Here is a 10,079-nt window from a genome sequence, read left to right on the forward strand (position 1 = left end):
TCATCGTTGGTTCAACGAAATTTAATTGAAATGATGATGTGAAAACAACGTTGATTCAACGAAAACCTTCCATTCTTCTGAACACCTGATTCAGCCAGTCAGTTCTTCATTGGCTGGAACATGTTTGTTGTTGGGTTGGAACCACAGGAGGTTTGTGGCACCTTAATTGGGAAGGACGGGCTCCTGGAAATGGCTGGAGCGGAATTTGTGGAATGGTATCAAATACCATTCTTAGTTAGACTCCATCCACTCCGTTCCAGACATTATTATAAACCCTCCTCCACTGGAAAACCTGCACACCCGGTGGGTCCACGGTTCCGCATTCCCGGTTCAGGACCTGTAGCAAGGTCCATGGGCTGCACACAATCCGAATACGGTACTACCGGCTCGTGCGTAAACGGCCTGATTGCGGTAGAGGGCGTCGGTGCCATAGCGGCGACGGTGCCTGCAGACCAGAGGGGAGGGGAGAGAGAGAGAGGGGAAGAGGGAGGGAGGTATAAGGCGGAGCTTAGTTAGATGAAACAGACCACACATTTGCAATAGAAGTACCGTAACCGTTTAGTTCAAACGCTGTTTTCTACGGTCCTGCGACTTTCCACTTTTGCCAGCCTGTGCGTGACCTTTTGACGCCAGGTGCGTCGCAGAGGACGAGGCGGTCTGGATACGGCGACGCGCCGCTCGGACGTCCAAGGTGATAGAAGTCAACTAATACTCTACTTCAGGGCTATTATATTCTTCCCAGAAATAATAGGAGGCTGCTTGTGCCATGCGCTAATACAGAGGGTTTGTGAAGACATTTTCAGCAGGTAAGTGCAGACTTCTCTCGCTTTTTTCCACTAAATAAACACCATATATATATATATATATATGGTCCTATCTGTGTATGAAAACAGTAACCTATTGACTCTCGATTGGTGAATTCACCTTTGATTCTTTACAAAACCAGGTAATATGAATCCTATCCATAGCCTGTATAATGCATCGCTGACAAGACATTCAATTGAACGTGTTTACTTATTATTATTCAAAGCGCTGTATTGAACTCGATCACCGTACCGTATAGACCGTAGCCTTAGACCGTTGCACCGTAGCAACCTGGGCCCGGTTTTTCCAAAAGCATCTTAAGGCTAATAAGTTCATCGTTAGAATCTTCGTAGGAACATCGGTCAATCTCTGAGCTGTTTCCCCACCAAAACCATCGCTATTGAAAAGCTACTGTAAGAGCGTCGTTAGATGCTTTTCCTCTCCTGCATGTTTTAAACACAGAAGATCTCTGCCGAACATAGAACCACACGGTTTATCCGTCTCTCTGTGACCGCAGATAACTTCAGGACAAACAAAGTTGACAATGTTTTTGCCATTAATTAGGGGTCAGAATACTATCTGTACTCTCATGTCTAGCTGCCGGGGAGAGGGGTCAGAGGTCAGAATACTATCTGTACTCTCATGTCTAGCTGCTGAGGAGAGGGGTCAGAGGTCAGAATACTATCTGTACTCTCATGTCTAGCTGCTGAGAGGGGTCAGAGGTCAGAATACTATCTGTACTCTCATGTCTAGCTGCTGATGAGAGGGGTCAGAGGTCAGAATACTATCTGTACTCTCATGTCTAGCTGCTGAGGAGAGGGGTCAGAGGTCAGAATACTATCTGTACTCTCATGTCTAGCTGCTGAGGAGAGGGGTCAGAGGTCAGAATACTATCTGTACTCTCATGTCTAGCTGCTGAGGAGAGGGGTCAGAGGTCAGAATACTTACTGTACTCGCTCATGTCTAGCTGCTGAGGAGAGGGGTCAGAGGTCAGAATACTATCTGTACTCTCATGTCTAGCTGCTGAGGAGAGGGGTCAGAGGTCAGAATACTATCTGTACTCTCATGTCTAGCTGCTGAGGAGAGGGGTAGGTGGTAGATGAGGTGCATACCTGTATAACGTAGGTAGATGAGGTGCATACCTGTATAACGTAGGTAGATGAGGTACATACCTGTATAACGTAGGTAGATGAGGTACATACCTGTATAACGTAGGTAGATGAGGTACATACCTGTATAACGTAGGTAGATGACGTGACATACCTGTATAACGTAGGTAGATGACCTGCATACCTGTATAACGTAGGTAGATGACGTGCCATACCTGTATAACGTAGGTAGATGAGGTGCATACCTGTATAACGTAGGTAGATGACGTGCCATACCTGTATAACGTAGGTAGATGACGTGCCATACCTGTATAACGTAGGTAGATGACCTACATACCTGTATAACGTAGGTAGATGACGTGCCATACCTGTATAACGTAGGTAGATGACCTACATACCTGTATAACGTAGGTAGATGAGGTGCATACCTGTATAACGTAGGTAGATGACCTACATACCTGTATAACGTAGGTAGATGACCTACATACCTGTATAACGTAGGTAGATGAGGTACATACCTGTATAACGTAGGTAGATGACCTACATACCTGTATAACGTAGGTAGATGAGGTGCATACCTGTATAACGTAGGTAGATGACCTACATACCTGTATAACGTAGGTAGATGACCTACATACCTGTATAACGTAGGTAGATGAGGTGCATACCTGTATAACGTAGGTAGATGACCTACATACCTGTATAACGTAGGTAGATGACCTACATACCTGTATAACGTAGGTAGATGAGGTACATACCTGTATAACGTAGGTAGATGACATAATGACGCCACGTAAAATGTTGCGCTACACGTGCAACACAGCATCCCTAACCTCTCCCACAATGTCTGCTGTGTGGATCGAGCAGTCGACAAGTCAGTCCAGTCATTTGAAAGAATAAGAATTTCAGCGAGACAATTCAAAAGGCGAAATCCATCAACACCAAGATAATGGAGTTGATTCCCCTTGACAATCAACCGTTACCTGTCGTGGGTGATGTTGTCTTTCGCCGACTGGTCGATCACCGGTACACACTACCAAGTGTGATGTTTTTCAGATGTTGCCCTACTGGAGTTACACAGTAATAGTGTCACTGCTATTAGCTTCACGACATACATACTATGAAACGCCGTTTGGGTCTTTACGTGTCAAAAAAGATACAATAGCTCTGTTAAAGCTGTACAAAGAAGTCTGAAAGATACAGTAGCTCTGTCAAAGCTGTACAAAGACGTCTGCAACAGCGGCCATGATGTGTTTTCAATACCGCGTTGGTAATTAAGCATCATTTGTTCGACCGCAAATTCTGGGGTAGCTAGCTTTAGCTTAGTACCTAGCTAGCTTTAGCTTGGTACCTAGCTAGCTTTAGCTTGGTACCTAGCTAGCTTTAGCTTGGTAGCTAGCTTTAGCTTGGTACCTAGCTAGCTTTAGCTTGGTGCCTAGCTAGCTTTAGCTTGGTGCCTAGCTAGCTTTAGCTTGGTACCTAGCTAGCACCAATACAACCAGCCTGATAACTATGACCAGTAGAAACTGCAGTCATTCATTATTCTTAGCAATGGGGAACTCATTACTAAAGGGTTGTCTGCTGTATGTAACTAGGGCTGAGGAACTCATTACTAAAGGGTTGTCTGCTGTATGTAACTAGGGCTGGGGAACTCATTACTAAAGGGTTGTCTGCTGTATGTAACTAGGGCTGGGGAACTCATTACTAAAGGGTTGTCTGCTGTATGTAACTAGGGCTGGGGAACTCATTACTAAAGGGTTGTCTGCTGTATGTAACTAGGGATGGGGAACTCATTACTAAAGGGTTGTCTGCTGTATGTAACTAGGGCTGGGGAACTCATTACTAAAGGGTTGTCTGCTGTCTGTAACTAGGGCTGGGGAACTCATTACTAAAGGGTTGTCTGCTGTATGTAACTAGGGCTGGGGAACTCATTACTAAAGGGTTGTCTGCTGTCTGTAACTAGGGCTGGGGAACTCATTACTAAAGGGTTGTCTGCTGTCTGTAACTAGGGCTGGGGAACTCATTACTAAAGGGTTGTCTGCTGTCTGTAACTAGGGCTGGGGAACTCATTACTAAAGGGTTGTCTGCTGTATGTAACTAGGGCTGGGGAACTCATTACTAAAGGGTTGTCTGCTGTCTGTAACTAGGGCCGGGGAACTCATTACTAAAGGGTTGTCTGCTGTCTGTAACTAGGGCCGGGGAACTCATTACTAAAGGGTTGTCTGCTGTATGTAACTGGGGCCGGGGAACTCATTACTAAAGGGTTGTCTGCTCTATGTAACTAGGGCCGGGGAACTCATTACTAAAGGGTTGTCTGCTGTCTGTAACTAGGGCCGGGGAACTCATTACTAAAGGGTTGTCTGCTGTCTGTAACTAGGGCCGGGGAACTCATTACTAAAGGGTTGTCTGCTGTCTGTAACTAGGGCCGGGGAACTCATTACTAAAGGGTTGTCTGCTGTATGTAACTAGGGCCGGGGAACTCATTACTAAAGGCTTGTCTGCTGTCTGTAACTAGGGCCGGGGAACTCATTACTAAAGGGTTGTCTGCTGTCTGTAACTAGGGCCGGGGAACTCATTACTAAAGGGTTGTCTGCTGTCTGTAACTAGGGCCGGGGAACTCATTACTAAAGGGTTGTCTGCTGTCTGTAACTAGGGCCGGGGAACTCATTACTAAAGGGTTGTCTGCTGTCTGTAACTAGGGCTGGGGAACTCATTACTAAAGGGTTGTCTGCTGTATGTAACTAGGGCTGGGGAACTCATTACTAAAGGGTTGTCTGCTGTATGTAACTAGGGCTGGGGAACTCATTACTAAAGGGTTGTCTGCTGTATGTAACTAGGGCTGGGGAACTCATTACTAAAGGGTTGTCTGCTGTTGTAACTAGGGCTGGGGAACTCATTACTAAAGGGTTGTCTGCTGTATGTAACTAGGGCTGGGGAACTCATTTAAAGGGTTGTCTGCTGTATGTAAAGGGCTGGGGAACTCATTACTAAATGGTTGTCTGCTGTATGTAACTAGGGCTGGGGAACTCATTACTAAAGGGTTGTCTGCTGTCTGTAACTAGGGCTGGGGAACTCATTACTAAAGGGTTGTCTGCTGTATGTAACTAGGGCTGGGGAACTCATGCTCCGTTCTCTGTCATAGCTATAGGTGCTTAGGATACTATTTCAGAATAGCCTACAGAATCAATAACTGTTGAAGAAAATATATTCACAGTGATGAATGATGGTAGTCTTATCCGAAGGCCCGTTCTCTATCAGATGAAATATATTTATTATTCCTGAATCACACAGCTTAGTGCAATGAAATACCCTTTAGTGATTATCAATCATTTAAGCATCGGGAATCATCATTATTGATCCGTCTTACTGCAGATTATAATAATCGGTTAGTAGTGTTTGTGTGAACACAGCCGGATGAGGCAGGCCGCTGTCCATCCGTTGTTATGGTTCGGGGACTGTGTTCTGGTGTTCCCTGGTTGGTAGGAGGGTGTTCCCTGGTTGGTAGGAGGGTGTTCCCTGGTTGGTAGGGTGTTCCCTGGTTGGTAGGAGGGTGTTCCCTGATTGGTAGGAGGGTGTTCCCTGCTTGGTAGGAGGGTGTTCCCTGGTTGGTAGGAGGGTGTTCCCTGGTTGGTAGGAGGGTGTTCCCTGGTTGGTAGGAGGGTGTTCCCTGGTTGGTAGGAGTGTGTTCCCTGGTTGGTAGGAGTGTGTTCCCTGGTTGGTAGGAGGGTGTTCCCTGGTTGGTAGGAGGGTGTTCCCTCCCTGGTTGGTAGGGGGGTGTTCCCTGGTTGGTAGGAGGGTGTTCCCTCCCTGGTTGGTAGGAGGGTGTTCCCTGGTTGTTCCCTGGTTGGTAGGATGGTGTTCCCTGGTTGGTAGGAGGGTGTTCCCTGGTTGGTAGGAGGGTGTTCCCTCCCTGGTTGGTAGGAGGGTGTTCCTCCCTGGTTGGTAGGAGGGTGTTCCCTCCCTGGTTGGTAGGAGGGTGTTCCCTCCCTGGTTGGTAGGAGGGTGTTCCCTCCCTGGTTGGTAGGAGGGTGTTCCCTGGTTGGTAGGATGGTGTTCCCTGGTTGGTAGGAGGGTGTTCCCTGGTTGGTAGACTGGTGTTCCCTGGTTGGTAGGAGGGTGTTCCCTGGCTGGTAGGAGGGTGTTCCCTGGTTGGTAGACTGGTGTTCCCTGGTTGGTAGGAGGGTGTTCCCTGGTTGGTTCAGAGGGTGTTCCCTGGTTGGTAGGAGGGTGTTCCCTGGTTGGTAGGAGGGTGTTCCCTGGTTGGTAGGAGGGTGTTCCCTGGTTGGTAGACAGGTGTTCCCTGGTTGGTAGGAGGGTGTTCCCTGGTTGGTAGGAGGGTGTTCCCTGGTTGGTAGGAGGGTGTTCCCTGGTTGGTAGGAGGGTGAGGGTGTTCCCTGGTTGGTAGGAGAGTGTTCCCTGGTTGGTAGGAGGGTGTTCCCTGGTTGGTAGGAGGGTGTTCCCTGGTTGGTAGGAGGGTGTTCCCTGGTTGGTAGGAGGGTGTTCCCTGGTTGGTAGGAGGGTGTTCCCTCCCTGGTTGGTAGGAGGGTGTTCCCTGGTTGGTAGGAGGGTGTTCCCTGGTTGGTAGGAGGGTGTTCCCTCCCTGGTTGGTAGGAGGGTGTTCCCTCCCTGGTTGGTAGGAGGGTGTTCCCTCCCTGGTTGGTAGGAGGGTGTTCCCTGGTTGGTAGGAGGGTGTTCCCTGGTTGGTAGGAGGGTGTTCCCTCCCTGGTTGGTAGGAGGGTGTTCCCTGGTTGGTAGGATGGTGTTCCCTGGTTGGTAGGAGGGTGTTCCCTGGTTGGTAGGAGGGTGTTCCCTGGTTGGTAGACTGGTGGTCCCTGGTTGGTAGGAGGGTGTTCCCTGGTTGGTAGGAGGGTGTTCCCTGGTTGGTAGGAGGGTGTTCCCTGGTTGGTAGGAGGGTGTTCCCTGGTTGGTAGGAGGGTGTTCCCTGGTTGGTAGGAGGGTGTTCCCTGGTTGGTAGGAGCGTGTTCCCTGATTGGTAGGAGGGTGTTCCCTGGTTGGTAGGAGGGTGTTCCCTGGTTGGTAGGAGAGTGTTCTCTGGTTGGTAGGAGAGTGTTCCCTGGTTGGTAGGAGGGTGTTCCCTGGTTGGTAGAAGGGTGTTCCCTGGTTGGTAGGAGGGTGTTCCCTCCCTGGTTGGTAGGAGGGTGTTCCCTCCCTGGTTGGTAGGAGGGTGTTCCCTCCCTGGTTGGTAGGAGGGTGTTCCCTCCCTGGTTGGTAGGAGGGTGTTCCCTCCCTGGTTGGTAGGAGGGTGTTCCCTCCCTGGTTGGTAGGAGGGTGTTCCCTCCCTGGTTGGTAGGAGGGTGTTCCCTCCCTGGTTGGTAGGAGGGTGTTCCCTCCCTGGTTGGTAGGAGGGTGTTCCCTCCCTGGTTGGTAGGAGGGTGTTGTCTGGTTGGTAGGGGGTGTTCCCTGGTTGGCAGGAGGGTGTTCCCTGGTTGGCAGGAGGGTGTTCCCTGGTTGGTAGGGGGTGTTCCCTGGTTGGTAGGAGGGTGTTCCCTGGTTGGTAGGAGGGTGTTCCCTGGTTGGTAGGAGGGTGTTCCCTGGTTGGTAGGAGGGTGTTCCCTGGTTGGTAGGAGGGTGTTCTCTGTTTTTATAGCGGGGTTGACCAGAGGTCTCGTTGATATCTTTCATGCGAACATCCAGCCCTTCCTTCCTAATGTCAATCAAACTGCTAAGATGTCATTTCAACATATTTTCACACACTTTGAATTGATTTGGATCGTAGCGTAAGTAATTCAAGACAAAGGCATACCGTTAACCATGTAGAATATGGGCTGTTGAAGCATTGTGGGTCAATTCTGAGTCCAAGTCAAAGTGTTAAAGAGAAAAGTCAATACTCTGGACATTCTTGCTGTCCCCTCTGTCGCCGAGGCTTTGGGAATGAGACATGATCTTTAACGAGAAGAAAGACCTGTACACTGCTATTTCCTGCATCGCTTCAGATCACTACGCTTCTGAGACATGGTCGTCCACAACACCCTGTCTCTCTGCTTCCTCATTCACTTGACCTCTATGCTGTCCGCTGCACCCTGTCTCTCTGCTTCCTCATTCACTTGACCTCTATGCTGTCCGCTGCACCCTGTCTCTCTGCTTCCTCATTCACTTGACCTCTATGCTGTCCGCTGCACCCTGTCTCTCTGCTTCCTCATTCACTTGACCTGTATGCTGTCCGCTGCACCCTGTCTCTCAGCTTCCTCATTCACTTGACCTCTATGCTGTCCGCTGCACCGTGACCAAACACATTATCTTCTCTTAGACGTTCCTCTCCAGTGTATGGTACCACCCACACACACACTGCAAGATTACATTGTGACTAAGAATGTCCTGCTACTCTTTCGCTGTGTTCAAGGGTTCCTTCAAGGTCCTGGGCTGCTTTGATGCTCGTGCTGCTACCATGTAGTGGTGCTACCATGTAGTGGTGCTGCCATGTTGTGTTGCTACCATGTTGGGGTGCTGCCATGTTGTGGTGCTGCCATGTGGTGGTGCTGCCATGTTGTGGTGCTACCATGTTGTGGTGCTACCATGTTGTGGTGCTGCCATGTAGTGGTGCTACCATGTTGTGTTGCTGCCATGTAGTGGTGCTACCATGTTGTGTTGTCATGTATTGCTACCATGCTGTGTTGTCATGTGTTGTTGCCATGCTGTGTTGCTACCATGCTGTGATGCTACCATGCTGTGGTGCTACCATGCTGTGGTGCTACCATGCTGTGTTGCTACCATGCTGTGTTGTCATGTGGTGCTACCATGCTGTGTTGCTACCATGCTGTGTTGTCATGTGTTGCTACCATGCTGTGTTGCTACCATGCTGTGTTGTCATGTGTTGCTACCATGCTGTGTTGCTACCATGCTGTGTTGTCATGTGTTGCTGCCATGCTGTGTTGTCATGTGTTGCTACCATGCTGTGTTGCTACCATGCTGTGTTGTCATGTGTTGCTACCATGCTGTGTTGTCATGTGTTGCTGCCATGCTGTGTTGTCATGTGTTGCTACCATGCTGTGTTGCTACCATGCTGTGTTGTCATGTGTTGCTACCATGCTGTGTTGTCATGTGTTGCTACCATGCTGTGTTGTCATGTGTTGCTACCATGCTGTGTTGTCATGTGCTGCTACCATGCTGTGTTGTCATGTGTTGCTACCATGCTGTGTTGTCATGTGTTGCTGCCATGCTGTGTTGCCATGTGTTGCTACCATGCTGTGTTGTCATGTGTTGCTACCATGCTGTGTTGCTACCATTTACATTTAAGTCATTTAGCAGACGCTCTTATCCAGAGCGACTTACAAATTGGATGCCATGCTGTGTTGTCATGTGTTGCTACCATGCTGTGTTGTCATGTGTTGCTACCATGCTGTGTTGTCATGTGTTGCTACCATGCTGTGTTGCTACCATGCTGTGTTGCTACCATGCTGTGTTTCTACCATGCTGTGTTGCTACCATGCTGTGTTGCTACCATGCTGTGTTGTCATGTGTTGCTACCATGCTGTGTTGTCATGTGTTGCTACCATGCTGTGTTGTCATGTATTGCTACCATGCTGTGTTGTCATGTGTTGCTACCATGCTGTGTTGTCATGTGTTGCTACCATGCTGTGTTGTCATGTGTTGCTACCATGCTGCGTTGCTACCATGCTGTGTTGTCATGTGTTGCTACCATGCTGTGTTGTCATGTGTTGCTACCATGCTGTGTTGTCATGTTGTGTTGCTACCATGCTGTGTTGTCATGTGTTGCTACCATGCTGTGTTGTCTCAGGTCTCTCTTTATCTAGTGTTGTGGTGTACCTCTTGTCGTGATGTGTGTTTCGTCCAACATTATTATTCTTAATCCCAGTGCCCCGGTACCCGCAGGAAGCCTTCTGCCTCTGGGTAGGCAGTCATTGTAAATAATAATGAGTTTTTAATTGACTTGCCTAGTGAAATAAACTTGAAATAAATAATACAAATCAATGGCTTCTCTTCTTCTGCCCTGTGTTATTGATGTACCCGTCGACCACTCTAGGTCTATGACCCCTGTGTTATTGATGTACCCGTCGACCACTCTAGGTCTATGACCCCTGTGTTATTGTTGTACCAGTCCACCACTCTAGGTCTATGACCCCTGTGTTATTGTTGTACCAGTCCACCACTCTAGGTCTATGACCCCTGTGTTATTGTTGTACCAGT

The 10,079-nt window shown here is 48.7% G+C and overlaps 1 pseudogene; it reads left to right on the plus strand.

The window, feature by feature from the left end:
- The first annotated feature begins 508 nt into the window (after window positions 1–508).
- LOC124019913 overlaps window positions 509–10,079 on the plus strand; it is a 174,347-nt pseudogene continuing 164,776 nt past the window's right edge.

Source organism: Oncorhynchus gorbuscha, unplaced genomic scaffold (assembly GCF_021184085.1).
Source record: "Oncorhynchus gorbuscha isolate QuinsamMale2020 ecotype Even-year unplaced genomic scaffold, OgorEven_v1.0 Un_scaffold_722, whole genome shotgun sequence".
Lineage (NCBI taxonomy): Eukaryota > Metazoa > Chordata > Actinopteri > Salmoniformes > Salmonidae > Oncorhynchus > Oncorhynchus gorbuscha.